This window comes from Elaeis guineensis, chromosome 3 (genome assembly GCF_000442705.2).
Source record: "Elaeis guineensis isolate ETL-2024a chromosome 3, EG11, whole genome shotgun sequence".
Lineage (NCBI taxonomy): Eukaryota > Viridiplantae > Streptophyta > Magnoliopsida > Arecales > Arecaceae > Elaeis > Elaeis guineensis.
In genome coordinates, this window is record NC_025995.2 from 101,880,098 (window position 1) to 101,896,070 (window position 15,973).

Sequence of the window (15,973 nt, forward strand, 5' to 3'; positions counted from 1 at the left end):
AAAGTCATTTTCATAATATTATATTACCAGCACTTATATGATACATAATCTCAAAGTTCAAGTCATAGTTCAAACATCTGACTTTAAGATGCTCTCATGGTAGAGCATTTAATAATTCTGGAGGATAAATATTTGATGACAATCGAGTTAAAAATTAACTGTCAAACTGTCCAAATGATGATTAACATAAAAGTAATGATACGAGCAATTCCAAGATGATAAAGAATCAATATCATGATTTCCATAATTTATGATAGAAATCAGATCATAAAGATTTTCCTGCTAAAATAAGCAACTTATTAACAACGAAGACTAGAATTTAAACGTGAGGTTACAACACACAGAGAGGGATAGGGAATGGAAGCAAAATAGTGTATGAATGAACCAGATGTATAACAAATTAGATAAAGTTCACAAAAAGGAATCATTAGAAGAATCATGGTTTGAGTTCCAAAATCAAACACTAATGTGATTGGTAATGCAATTAGTATTGGGTAAGAATTAAGAATAAACCAGGTTCACTATGATCTAAGATGAGTTCAATATTAGGATTATGATTATAACTTTATTCAGATAACCAGGTTACTCTTACAAGCACATCTTTGAGCTCAGCTTTAATTACAGCACCACCAACCTTAGCTTTGACATCAACCTTACTGAATCATCCCTACCATGCACATGCTCCAGAATGATCCTTACTGCAACCACCCTGCCACCTTGATGCCCCCAAGCATGCCCAGCTCTATTAGATCAAGCCCACCCTAGTCTAGTCCTCAATTCCCTCTTTGACGCCGTCATCACTTCTACCATACCATTCATGGATGACTCTGCCAGTCACATTAGCTCTACAATCAACAGAATGATTTGGCAAGAATTTGAAATCCAAGTGGCGATCCAAATTGAAATGCAAGTGGAGATCAAGACTAGAGTGGGATCAAAACAAATGAGATTGAAGCCATGCTTTAGTGCCTCAAAGCCAGACATGTTAAAATAAAAATTGTATAGACTTCAAATCTAAGATTAGAAAGAACTTGATAAATACATCATACCGAACGTAAATATTAAAGTCATGACCAAACATGATCAAAATTAAATAATCAGACAAATGTGTAGATGACATAAAAGTGTAATGTGCTCTCACAAAATCAGAGTAGTTGCATAATTTTATGAAAACATAGAAAAATTTGAAGAAAACTTCAATTAGTATTTCATTACCACAATTTAGATGATACAAAGAAACAAGATTCAAGTTACAATTCATGCATCTAGATTTAAGATAATCATATGCTGGAGCTTCTTCTTATGATTATAGAAATATTTGATGACTGAGAGTAAAAGCAAACTATTATAAGGTTTAAACCTTGAGTACATTAGAGTCATGATTAGAGAGGTCCAACACAAAGAATTATCATTATGATTTTTGTAGGTTATTACAAACGAGTCTTATCCCAAACAGAGTCACATTTGATGAATACTAGAATTTGAAGTTGAAGTTAAAAATCATTGAGAGGGGTGGAGAACTTGATCAGAATATATGAATGAAGCAAAAGTGAGAAAGAAGTTCGCAGTATACATCCACCCTTTGTCCAATTGTGTAACAAATTACACTATAGATCATTGAAGGAGTCAACCAAAATCACAAACAAATTTTCATCCTCAAATAACGATGTGATAGATGATCCAATTAGCTTGGGGTAAGGATTAACATAAAGCAAGGTTCTTTAAAAACTAAGATGAGCTCAAGATCATGATTATAGTCATGATAAGAAAATTATAATGAAAATCATGAAGCAAGGACATTATGATCATGAATAATAGCTTTCAGAGCACAATAACTCCCAATCTCTAGTGTGGATTCTGTTTAATGATTAGGGCCTTGAGGCCCTTGACATATTTTTGTTTCACTTTTACTCTCTAGTAGAAATTTGTACACACTTGTGCCTTGTCTTATGCACACTAATGCATGTTTTATGAACATAAACTAAAGCCTTTTTATATTCAAAACCCATGGATTAAAAACAAATAGCCAGCAAGATTTGGTGACCAGGAATAAATTTGATCAACTAGCCATATAATTAGATGACAGACAAGCTACAGGCCCAGAATTAGCTATCCCAAGATTTTTCCAAAACTCTAGGTTGCGTTCTAGATGATGGATCTAAGAACAAAACCAGGATATTTAAGTGTTGACAGTTTGATAAGCTCTTCACATTGATCTTATGACAGCACAACAACTAGATGAAGATCCATGTGTATGCATAACTGACTGAAACATTTTTGCCATATTTAGATTAAGATGTAGGCCAGCAAGATTAGCATCAACAATGTTATAGAATAAGAATTTGAGGTTGAAGTTATGATCTACATTGAGATGCAACTTCAATCAAGATTGGATTTGGATCAACAATAGAATAAGATTGATTTCATGCTAAATTTTCATAGCACGATATATTATCAAAGATCAAAAGTAAAATGGGCATGGTGGAGTATTGATAATTTGATACAACCTAAAAGATCATAACCAATCTTGATTAAAATCAAAAAATTAGATGGCTACGCAGCTGATCATGACAATAAATATTTAATGATGGGCTGAGAAAAAAATATCGATCATAAAGTAAGAAACATAATTAGCACTAGAATCATAAGAGCAAGTCCAAGATGATAACATGTTCTTGTATGATTTCTAGAATTTATTGTAAAATACTCTCACGTTCATCAAATATTTCTGTAATCATAGGAAGCTCTGGCATCTGATTATCTTAAATCTAGATGCATGAATTGTAAATGAATCTTAATTCTTCATATCATTTTAATTGTGGCAATGAAATACTATTTGAAGTTTTTCTAAATTTTTCTATCTTTTGGCAAAATTATGCAACGACTCTGATTTTGTGAGAGCATATTACACTTTTATGTCATCCACATATTCATCTAATTATTTGATTTTGATCATTATTGATCATAACTTTTATATTTATGTTTAGTATGATGGATTTATCAAATCCATTTTGATCTTGGGTCTAAACTCTCCTTTATATATAAGTTATCTCAACAACATGCCCAGCTTTGAGGCACTAAAGCATGATTCCAATCTCATTCATTTTGATCTCACTCCGATCTCCATGTCAACCAGCATTTCATGTTGGATCACAACTAGGATCTCAAATTCTTGTCAAATAATTCCATTTGATTATAGAGATGAGGTGGGTGCCAAAGTCATGCTTATAGAGAATGTTTGAAGTGACGACAAAGTCTAAAGAAGAATTCGAAACTGGATCAGGGTTGGCTTGATCTAATAGAGCTGGTCATGCTTGGGGGCATCTAAGGCTACAAATGGGTCAGGTTGACCCGTGACCCGACCCAATCTGACCCGCTTAGACTCGATCCAACCCATTTTAAAAGACCCACGAGGCCGGGTCGGACTCTAAAATTGGACCCGTTCAATATTCCGAATCAGGTCTAGGTTTACTGAATTAGGACCAGACCCGATCCAACCCGACCAAATCTAAATTCGGTATTGAATCCAATTTGTAAGCTATAGAGCAAATAGAGCGGGATTAGAATTCTAAATGCTATTGTAGCATTATTATTTTTTATATATTTTACTCCACTTGACTATGAGAATTTGAGAAATTACTTATAAATTAATAGTCAAGGCAAAGTAATGTTTATTTTTTTTTGTCATAAACTAAGCATATGTTGGTTTATCATACAAACCAAGTCCGACTAGAATTTGGGCCCGAATCAGATCCAAATTTTTCAGATTGAGACTGGATTATACATGGATCCGATCTGACCCAAATGATCCAATGGGACAGACTTTTTAATCATGGACATGACCTAATCCGATCCGATTTTCAATTGGATTGGGTCTGGGTCCAACATTAGGACCCAATCAAAAAATTGAGTCGGATTTGGGTCACTCATGACCCGATCCGACCCGACCCATTTGCACATTTAGGGGCATCAAGGTTGCAAGGTGGTTGTAGTAAAGATCATTGTGCAGCATGAGCATGGTAGGGATAAGTCGATGTCAAGGTTAAGGTTGGTGGTGCTGCAATTACAGCTCCACTCAAAGGCGTGCTAGGTGTGCTTGTGAGGAATGAATGATTTGGGCATATGATTTTAGGATCATTAGAAGGAGTAGGAGAGCAACGCAAGCAAAGAATGTGCCTTTTGCTAGTGTTTTTGTGAGATCTAATGCATGTAGTACCTATCTAAGCCATATTTTTGCACCAAAGCTACATATCAATGAACACAAGGAATTCAATTGAAGTTATAACCTGGTGAGCGAGATGGAGAATGGTATCAAAGTTGATATATGTGTGAACCAAAAGAATGTTATGAGTTTGAAAGTTACTCTCATTGTCCAAATGTTCAACAACTTGGTCTCCATATCATTAAGGAGGAATACATACTAGAAACATAGTTAAAAAAATACATCTCAGATACTAACACAATATATGATCTAACTAGTATTGGATAAGGGTTAAAGTGAAACCAGGTTCGTCACAAAACTGAAATGATTTTAAGAACATAATCACTGTAATTGAATACGGATGAATATCATGAAGCAAAATCTTGGACATCACTAGATTGGACTTTAAAGAAAATTAACCCCTATCTCCTAAGTTGGTTATCATATGATGATTAAGGACCAACCTTGTTTCATTTAACTATGGAAGATGAGATCACCAAAGCAATTTAACTGTTTCTAAAGCAATGAAATTCAGTTTGAGAAAACAAATGAAACATGCCCTTAAAGAGCATAAAAAAATTTTTAAGAAAATATTAATTTATGATTACCCATCTTTTATCACCACTCATGACATTGCCCCTTCTCTCTCATGAATAAATCTTAATAGTTGTTTGCTTGGTACTATTTGCTTGCTCACCATTGTCTATTCCTCCTTCCTCATAATTGATCTCTAACGAAATGGCTTGAACAAGTACCACATGCTTGGATCTCACAAAAGCAATAGCAAAAGGCACATTCTTTGTTTGCTTCATTGCTCTCCCACCCCTTCTAAGGACCCTAAAATAATAAGCCCAAATCAATCATTCCTTTTACAAGCAAACCTTTGAGCTCAACTCTAATTGCAGCACCACCAACCTTAGCCTGGACATCAACCTCACTAAATCATCCCTACCATGCCTGCTCTGCACAATGATCCTTACGACCACCACCTTGCCACTTTGAAGTCCCCAAGCAAGGTTTTAAATCCCGTGGGGTGTTCTAATTTTTTTCATGGAATGGGATACGCCGCCATCCCATCCCGTCCTGACACTTGAGACGGGATATTCCAAGACATCCCGATTGGGATGCTGGGACGCTTGCAAGACGGTCTTGTCCCAACTTATAGGATAATACCCGATCCCAGTATTCCAGGGGACTTCCTATTAGGACCTAAATCCTTGCCCCCTAGCACGCCAAGCTCTATTAGATCAAGCCCACCTTGATCCAGTCCCAAATTCCCCCTTTGACTTTGTCGTCACTTCAAACATTCTCTATAAGCGCATGACTCTGCCACCCACCTCATCTCTACAAGCAATAGAATTATTTGACAAGAATTTATGATCCTATAGGTTGACATTGAGACGGGAGTGGGATCAAAATGAATGAGTGAAAATTTGAAACCATGCTTTAGTGCCTCAAAGTCAGACATGTTGAGATAAATTGTATCTAAAGGAATTCAAATCTAAGAACATAATGGATTTGATAAATACATCATACTGAACATAAATATAAAAGTCATGACCAATAACGATCAAAATCAAATAATTAGATGAATATGTGGATGACCTAAAAGTGTAATGTGCCCTCACAAAATCAGTCATTGCATAATTTTGCTAAAAGATTGAAAAAACTTAGAGAAACTTCAAATAGTATTTCATTACCACAATTAAGATGATACGAGGAATCATGATTTAGTTATAGTTCATGCATCCAGATTTAAGATAATCAGATGCCAGAACTTCTTCTGATTACAGAAATATTTGATGATTGTGTGAGAAAAAATGAACTATCATAAAGTTTAAAACATGAGTATATTAGAACCATAATTAGATAAGTCCAATACAAAATATTATTATCATATTTTTTTGTAGTTTATGATAAATGAGTTTCATCCTATCCGGAGTCATATTTGATGAATATTAGTATTTGAAATTGATGTTATAAACCATTGAGCAGGTGGGGTACTTGATGAAAATATATGAATGAAGCAGAAGTGATTAAGCCGTCTGCAATATACATCCGCCCTTTGTCCAAATGTGTAACAGCTTGACTAGAGACGCAACTTTATGAATCCCATATAACCTAAAACAATAGCCTTCTAGGTTCTTTGAAATATCACGATGCACTAATAAACTGATTTAGGTTCGGTGATAAACAGTCTTTATTGGTGAAATGAATTTTAACCGAATTAATATTTTAATGTAAGGGGAAAGGCTCAAGTAACATGAAACTTGATATATAGTGCATCAGTCATTATGATCATAAAAAAGACTGATAAAGCATCAATTTCACAGAATCTTATTCAAGAGTATTAAATGTGAAGAGTCTTACAACCGAAGAGTTTCAGTATATGAAATATGAAACTCTATATATAGACAATCACAGGATCAGCTATGATACACACCATATCTTGGTGGACTTTTAAATTTATGAAACTTTTCCAATAGAGTACTGGTAATGATATTGTCAAAGACAAAAAATTTCAATACCACAAAACTCATATTCAAAAGTATAATCCATGTTACTCCTGAACTTCAAGCATGTGAAACTCTAAATATGGAGAACCAGCTATGATATTCCTTAAGCTGATGAAGTTTTTTGCTTTTCTTAAAAACAAAGTTTCGGTTTATAGAACTTTAAGTAAGGAGTATCAGTCATAAAACTCCTAAAATTATGCAAGTTTAATGATGGTACTTTGATTAAAAGTATCACCTATGGTACCAAAATCTGCAGGGCTTAACTCTAAACAATTGCCAGCTATGATATTCAATGGATTGACAATGTTTCAGTTTATGCAATATCAACAATGGTACTCATCTAATCAAAGGGTTCTAGAATATGATACTCTATAAATGGTGTATCAGCCATAATGACCTCCAGACTGAAGGGTACAAGTTGTGATACACTTGGCAAATGGGGAAAAAATTCAACCGAAACCTTATATATTAAGAATCAGCTATGAAAATCACCAAACATAATTTGTCAGTTTTATGAAACTTTAAACCAAGCATATCTATTATGTGGCACTCTCAAAATTAACGATTTTCAACATATGAAACCTGAAATAATTGACAGCCATGATAGAAATTTCATACCAATGAGACTTCAACTTGGGAGTACCAATCATGATATCAAATGTAAATTCAAGAATAGCATAGATTTGACACTAAGACCATGATGGATCTATGGCACAAACTAAAGAAATCATGCCGATATTGATTAAAAACAAAATATTGAATTGTCATGTACTTGATTATAAAATTCATAATGCAATCTGATATGATACAACCCATTACCAAATATTACTATGATTAAGACAGCGTATTTTGGAAAATCATCACAAAGATACTATTGAAACTAAAAGATCAATATAAAAAGTCAAGATCAACAAAAGAGAACAAATCACTTGGTATACATAATTTTGATTTTTTTAAAAAAATCAAAATCAATTTCTTAATGGTAGTTGGCACCGGCAGTACTCCATCAACCTTCTGCCTCAAATAAGCCACCAGAGCCTCATCACTTGGTTTAAAAATATAACTGCATCCTTTTATCCACCAATCCCAACTACTACTCTAGGGGCAGTGGTCCTTTCTCCACATGACCCAATTTCTCCAATTTCCTCTTCCCACAAGTAATGTGGAATACAAACTAAAATACAAGGACAATATTTGCTTTTAGCGACCCATGGGTTGTTGGCTGAGTCCCACCAAGAACTGTACAGCCTCAACCAGACAATCTATTTCCCAAATCATCACCTTCCTCTTCTCTCCTATGATCATCTCCTTCATTCTCCTCCTCCTCCCTCTCCTTTTGATCAAGCTCACCATCACTCTCTTGGTCATTTGTTTCTTCCACAACTGACTTGCCTTGACTACTTCACTATCTTTGCCTTGACTACTACCCTCCATCCCATATTTCTACTATCTCTCACTCTAAATGAATTCTTGCAAGGCTTTCTCTAGATTTCATTTTCAAATTTTTGTTGTAAATCGTAATGCATCTCATTCAGTAATAATTTTTTTTAGCTCTGTAAATTTCTCTATGACATGTTTTCTAAGTCCCTGCAGCATTGCATTTCACTACAATTTCATTTCATTGAGCTGGATGGTTTGGAGAAGCTAATTATTTGTTCTTCATGAATAGAAAAAGAAATGTGAATGATGCAATCAGTAGCTTGTATAGTTTAAATTAAAAAGGTAATATCGGGGTTTTGCTTGCGAAATTATTCAAGCTTAGGGCACAGGTAACCTATCATTCAGCACGTGACTTAGTGAGCACAAGCAATGTAGCTTTCGGCACATGACTTAGTGAATTTATCACATAAACATATGGCCTCAAAATGCAAGAACAATAAAAATTATGGTTTATTGAATTTTAGATGGGCTGGGACACATGATCGGCCAGCTCTAGCAAACTATTAGCCAGGCCCTCCTTCCCCTCCTTTCCATCCTTCTGATCCTTAGCAAACACTTATTGCCTTTACTTGACATTAAGTTCCAAGCAATCAAGATTAACATCAACAGTAAGGTCAGAATTTTCATTTGATATCAAGTCCGTGATCTACAGAAATTACAATTTTAGATCAACATTGAAGTGGGATAGACGCTAGAATGAGATTGAAATCTTACTTTGAAAGGTCACAGATGGATGAGTAATTAAATTGTAATATACTTGATAGAGAGATCATACTCGAGATCAAAACAATCTTTGTGGATCTATAGAACAAACTAAATAGATCATCTCCTTCCTCCTCCTCCCTTCCCCAATCATCTCCTCCCTCCCCCCCCCCCCAACACACACAAAACCCTCCTCCTTTCCTCCTTGGATCATCTCATCCCTCTCCCTCCCTTTAGAATGATCACAAGGTTACAATCTAGACCAGCATATAGTTTACATTGAACCGGGATAGACACAGGAATGAGATTCAATCTTGCCTTGAATCATCACCCATACTTAAACTATTAAAATATAATATAGTTGATATAGTGGTTAGATTCAAGATCAAAACAAATTTGGTACCAAAGCCATGACAGTTTATGGTACAAACTAAAGAAATCGTATCATTCAAATCAAACAATTGAATGGTCATGTACTTGACCATAAAACCATAAGGTGATCTCATATGATATGAGCATCTACAAAATACTACCAAAATTAAGAGAGCATAATCTTGAAAATTACAAAATAAAGGCCTAAGTTATCACTAAAACAGAACAAACCATTTGGTATAGTTAAGATAACTGTAAGGAAGTGATTAAAAATCTACTTGCCTAATAGCAACCAACAGTGACATTCCTTCATCAGCATTCTTCATCAAATAAGCCACCAACATCTCATCACTTGGTCTCGAGACATGATTGCCAATCTCTTCATCATCCTTAACCACCACTTCAGCCCTAGCATCCCCCCTTCTCCACCAGCACCAACGCCTTCCATCACCTCTTCCCATAGGTAAGTGGAATCCAAATCAGGATATCCCAAGCCAACCTTTGTTGGTGAATCCTTGTTGTTGGTTAATCCCCACCAAGGCTTGCATAGCCTCAACTAGACCACCTCCCTTATCCTCTTTTTCCTTCAATCATCTCCTTCCTCTTCCCTTTGATCATCTCCTTCCTTCTCCTTCCCACTTAGATCAAGCTCCCCCTCCACTCCCTCTCTCATTGTTCCATCTACTCCAATCTCCCTTCACTACTTCCCAATCTTAATAGCAGATCTCCTACCCCTCCTGCCTGAATTCTATCTTCCCCTCTATATATTTAGCAAATTCAAGGACTGTATGCTAGAGTCTTAAATCCTTGAATAAGATGATTCTAAAATCATGAAAATAAGGAGACTATGGTCATGATATATAAAGCTTATAGTAACACCATGAGGGTGTTTGAATGAACTCAATAAAAATCCAAAAAGATCCTAATAGCTTCTCGAGGAGGGTCTTTACATGGGCTATAACAATAAGTCAATGTGAGGAAAAATTAAAACTAGATCAAAAACCACCTGTGTACAAATAATTGCAGTTATTTAAAGTTTTTTTATTATACTTGAGATTAAGATTTGAGTATGCAAAATTATCATCAACAATGTAAATGGGGTATAGCTTTAAAGGTCAAAGTTACGATACTAAATGACCCAGAGATTCAAATCAAAATTGAACCGAGATCCGATCGCACATTAACCCTTGTAGGTGGATGGATCATTCAATTTATTGTCCTTGACATAGAGGTCAACCAAAAGATGGAATTATATTCGACACATCACATCATGATGGTAAGAGGAAACTTGAAAATAATCATAACCAATGATAAACAAAATTAAATAACAAAATATTTCACTGTCTTTAAATAATACTGAAACTAAATCACACATAAGAACAATGCTCAAATTGCAGCCAAGACAAGTGTACTTAACATAATCATTTTGCATAGTTTAAGATAGTTATAGGAGATAAAGTTTGGAAGAAAATGGAACTAAAAGCTAAACTATTGTAAGGTTTAAAACATGACTGACATCAGAATCACAACTGTATTAAATTAAAAATGGTAATGAATCATTATAACAATTTCAGTTGATTATGGTAGAACAACATTCACATTCAAGTTTCAGAATTTAAGTGACCAACATATGGACTTAGACTATGATAAGCTTTAAAAGTCTGAAACTTCAGTTACAATCCAACAAATGGATCATGATTAGAATCAAAATCAAGGGATAAAATAACAGGTTATAAGATTGGGACATGCTCCACTCATTGTTTGATACTTTGAGTGTTAAAAAGACTCTAAATAAAGATCATAAAAATGAACCAAGACTGGAATCCTGGTTAAATGTTGGGATCAATTCCTTCGCATAAGGATTAGGAGCAATTACGATTCATAAGCAATTGAGATGACATTAAAACCATGATTATGTTTGTATTATACTAAAGTGATGAATGTCAGAATATCATAAACAAGACATATAAGCTAGACGGCTAAAATCTTAATAGAGATTATGACTTCATATGAGATGTTGGATCTAAGAAAATTTCTTAACTAAACTATTATATATAAGATCAATACGAAGAAAAGTTCAAAAGCAAATAAGATTTATAAAAATAGGCATATTCACATAACAAAAATAAAGTCATGTTTGAATGAATTTTTGATTGTAGTGGGATTTTAAAAATGGAGAGCAAAGTTGCAATGCAGATCAACATGCAAATTCATAAGATTGGAATAGGGTCAAATCATGCTTTAAATCTTCAAACATGATGAGTTATCTAAATTTAATGTCCACTAAGTAGACTTTGTCTCAAGATCAACCAAGCGAACTAAAGGGGTTGAGAAACTTCCCCATATAAATCAAGGTTTAGATTATAGTCCAAATATCAAGATCAAAGATAACAAGCAATGAAATTGGGATCATATTGCAATCAAAACCACTATATGGTCTAAATAACTGTAGAATCATGCTTATAGCAAATCCAGAATTATAAACAATTGCACTCATAATCTTTGCAATTGACTGTCACGATGAACTCAAATGATTTTATTATCATGATAGTGATTGCAACCATACTTAGTCAACATCACTGGCATAACCAAATTATCTTAACGACTAAATGAACTACTATCATAAGATCGTGATCGCATTTTAAATAATAGATTTGATAAAAATCTTCAAAGATATAAATACAGATGATAATGTGAGGGTCTTCACATAGATTTCATAAGATTGAATTGAGAAATGAGAATTTGGTTGTATTTAAACTTATAATCCATATTGACTTTTGCAAATTTAAGTAAGATATATAATATGACCAACACATGAAATAGATTAAAACATTATACTGAACTTTTGTCCTTGAAGTATATGTCGGTTTCAGGAATAATTAAAATGAAAAAGAGCACATTGTCCTTAAAAAATCATCATCAATCATGATTAAAATGAAACAATTGATTGGGTTCTGTACTTGAAATATATGAGATAATTAAATTTTGGTGCTTGAGACATATGTCAGTTTGAGGAACAAATGGATTTGATACAACATCATGTTGGACCTATTCCAAAAATTTAAAGAATCATTGCCAGTCATGATTACAATGAAATAATTGAATTGGTTCTGTACTTGATTATGGAATTATAATGTGCTCAGATATATTTTGAGAGTAGTGAAACAATAATACCAAAGTGAAAGAGCATAATCTGGAGAGTTTTTACATATTTGAAGTTAAGATCATATATGAAATGGAAATTAAAACTATAATCTAAAAGAAACAACTTAAACAATTGGCAAGCAAAAGATAATAATACGGGATAAAACTGGGGTCTTTATTAGGATTAAAACTGAAAAAGCATACAGTTTAAAAACGACTAAGATTAGAAGCATGAACAAAGCAAATCCAATTTACAGAAAAAAGAGGACCATAATTCCTATTTTTTAAGGAAGATATTATATCTTATGCAAGTTCCATATAAAAGTAACAGGCACACCAAAGAAGTCTAAGATCTATTGAAATTGAAACTAAAGTTATGATCCATAAAAGGGATCATAACTTGGATCATAACTCATAAGTGGAACCAGAATCTAGTATGAATGAATCAATAGTAAGCCCCCTCTCACTGTTGGAGTGTTAAATATGTTAGACTCAAGTTTAGGATAACAAAATAAAACAGGACCAAATTATATTAAAATATGTGCAGATCAAATAGTTTGGTCATAGTCAAAGTGATTTGGTTCAGGAAATAGATATGATCAGGTTAGGTCCAGGTTGAATTATGAGCTTAAAATCATGTTTATCATCAGACTGAAGGAGCATCTAGTTCTAATTGAGATTAAGATCTAGGTAAGCATGATTAGCATCTGAAAAGGAGTGAGATTTAGATTTAAGATCAAACTTATGTCGCAAAATGAAACGTAGATTCAAATCAAAACTAGAACAAGATCAGCAGTGCTGACTTAAATCAAATTTAAAATCTCCGCATAAGGTTGAATTCAAAACTATGAATGGCCTGAAACATATATTCTGGACATATGATCTCTTGTAGAACAGCAGAAATTACATTAAGCCATTGAAAATTTAAATTTAAGTTATACTACAGAAAAGGGAATAATGAATGGAACTGAAATCAACAAGAGTCTTAGTAATTTATTAGATTGTACAGGCCCCTTTTCATCTTTCCGGTGATTAACATGTCAGACTCAAGTTTATACAATGGAAAGGAATCAGGATACAAAATGTATCAAAATGTCAAGATCAAACACTTCTACAGTAAGCTGTGTTGTTCACTTGATGTCAGGCTTATGTCCAAATTAGCTTCTTGATGAATTAAGACGATTTCAAAGTCATTATTACATTTGTATTCATACTGAGATCTAAATCACTGATGCTAGAAGATTATGGTTTTGATTAGTGGAAATGTGATGATATGATCATAATTAAATTTTAGATGTGGATTCAAGAAAAAGATAAAAAGCCCAAAATGCTATATAACAAGTAATTGCCTTGGCAGGTTTTCACATACGAGACATAATTAAGATCAATGTGAGGATAAAATTCAAAATAGGATGCATCCATCCTTGAAAGGTACAATTTTGACTAAAGAGTTCCGGTTGTGCTTAAAAAGAAGATAGAGGAAAAAAGAATTAGCATCGACAAAATGATCGAGGCTCGGAAAAATAAGATCAAAGATATGATCCATTTGAATTAACGAGTTAAAATCATTAAAATGTACGTCATCAGTTGAGATCTGACAAGCAGTTCAGGTTTATAATCGTTTTTTTCTAAATATTTCCATCAACTCAGAATCAACCAGAGATTGAGGGTTTTAAACGAGATAGAAACAAGATTCATAGAGAAGTACGACCAAGAAAGATATATTTGGGGTGAAAAAAAGACCAACAGAGATTTAGGGTTTCCAAGATACCGTATAGTGACAACGACCTGCAAGAAAAATACACGCGAAGGGACATGCAAGCAGGTTCGGAATTTGAACGAGATAATGGAGGAGTCGGTTCAATACCGGTTGAAACACCTCCAGGAAATATTCGAGCGTCACAGAACGAGAAATACGAGGAAGAAATACGGAATTTGATCGAGGGTTTCATGGAACACAAGATCAATTGGTTAAAATCATCACGACAATCAAAACCAACAATGAAAGATATTGGGTTGGTTCCAGGTCGAAAGATATAATCGTTACGACAATCAAATCGTTACCGCAAACAAAACCATCCGTGATTCATATGATCGTAGCAGGTACTCGAATAATACGAGAAAGATTTGAGGGGAAATACGTTCAAAGACCAAATCTTGGCATGGTATTCGAACGAGATATTAAAGGGTTTGGTAGAAGCCACATGAAAGATCAGTTCGAATTACGGAAAATTAAAAGAGACAGAGATTAGATTCTGCAAGGGATCGTATGATCACAGCAGATAATCAATTCAAGAAAGATCTGATTGGGAATCCGATCAAGAACGAGAACATAGCAACCTTTGAAGAAATATTTCAGCGAAACGCAATAAAGAACGAGACCTTGGCATGGAACTCGAAGAAGAAATAAGACGGTTTGTTCGAGTCGAAAGATATATTAGCTCAAATCGTTACGGCAAACAAAATCAACCGTGATCCCCATGATCGTACCAAATACTCGAATAATACGAGCAAGATTTGAGGGGAAATACGTTCAAGAACCAAACCTTGGCATGGTATTCGAACAAGGGTTTGTTAGAAGCCGAATGAAAGATCAGTTCGAATTACGGCAAATTAAAACAGACAAAGAAAAGGATTAGATTCTGAAAGCGATCGTCTGACCACAGCACATAATCAATTCAAGGAAGATCTGATGGGAAATCCGATCAAGAACGAGATCATGGCATCCTTTGAAGAAATATTTCCACGAAACGCAATCAAGAACGAGATCCGAAATCAAACGAGAAGAGTGAGGGTTTGGAGGAACTCACCTGCGATTCGACTTCCGCGTCCCCCGATTTCCTCCTCCATTTCGTTCGATCGAGAGAACGGAGAAGCGCACGCGTAGCTTCGAGAGAGGGGAAGAGAAACAAGAAGCGGGAAGTGGAGGCTTTTGAGCTTTTGGGGATGAGGCATGCTATATTTATAGCAGGACGGTAAAAGTTTACGTTCTCTAGCTTTCCTTCTTGAGGTGAGCACGTCCTCTAGCTTTCGTTACGCGGGAGCTGCCAAAACGGAAATACCACGTGTCGCGCGTTTGAAGGGTGTATTTGTCATTATAACCGTTTCGGATCCCTCCGTTATATCATTACTGTTCATTATAAGACAAATACGGCTATTATTTATATTTTCGCTTCTCTTTTTCAAACTTACAAATTAATTTTCCTAAGAAGTGGTCGGTGATTCGGAAAATATATCTTTATTTTTTATTATTATCAATTATTGTATTATTATAAAATCTAATATTTTAATAATAAAAATTTTAAATTATGTCATACAGGATAAATATGGCAATTCTAATTGTTATAACGATTTAATAATGATTTTGGGGTGGCTACCAACGTCATTATAGGAACCTTATAAAGGGATGATAAATTATTGAAAGATAGAAAAAATATGATTTTAATGTTCAAAATAAAATTTATATAATTAATTAGCAACATTGCTACTATAATACAGCTTGATATTGAGCCAACAAAATTGTTGATGAGGTTAGTGAGTCCCATATCAGATAAATCCACTCCATCCCATGTCATTTACTTTATTTGATCTAATCTGA

At 34.3% G+C, this 15,973-nt stretch overlaps 1 long non-coding RNA gene across 2 annotated transcripts; it reads right to left on the minus strand.

The window, feature by feature from the left end:
* Nucleotides 1–545: 545 nt before the first annotated feature.
* Nucleotides 546–15,323, minus strand: LOC105041380 (uncharacterized). 2 transcript variants are annotated; one of them, XR_012139826.1, is made up of 2 exons: nt 15,186–15,323; nt 546–827 (listed from the first exon to the last, which is right to left on the minus strand). It is a non-coding gene; the product is annotated as an uncharacterized lncRNA (long non-coding RNA). The 2 variants fall into 2 exon arrangements; XR_831386.3 differs by having other exon boundaries at nt 546–845; nt 15,186–15,313.
* Nucleotides 15,324–15,973: the final 650 nt, after the last annotated feature.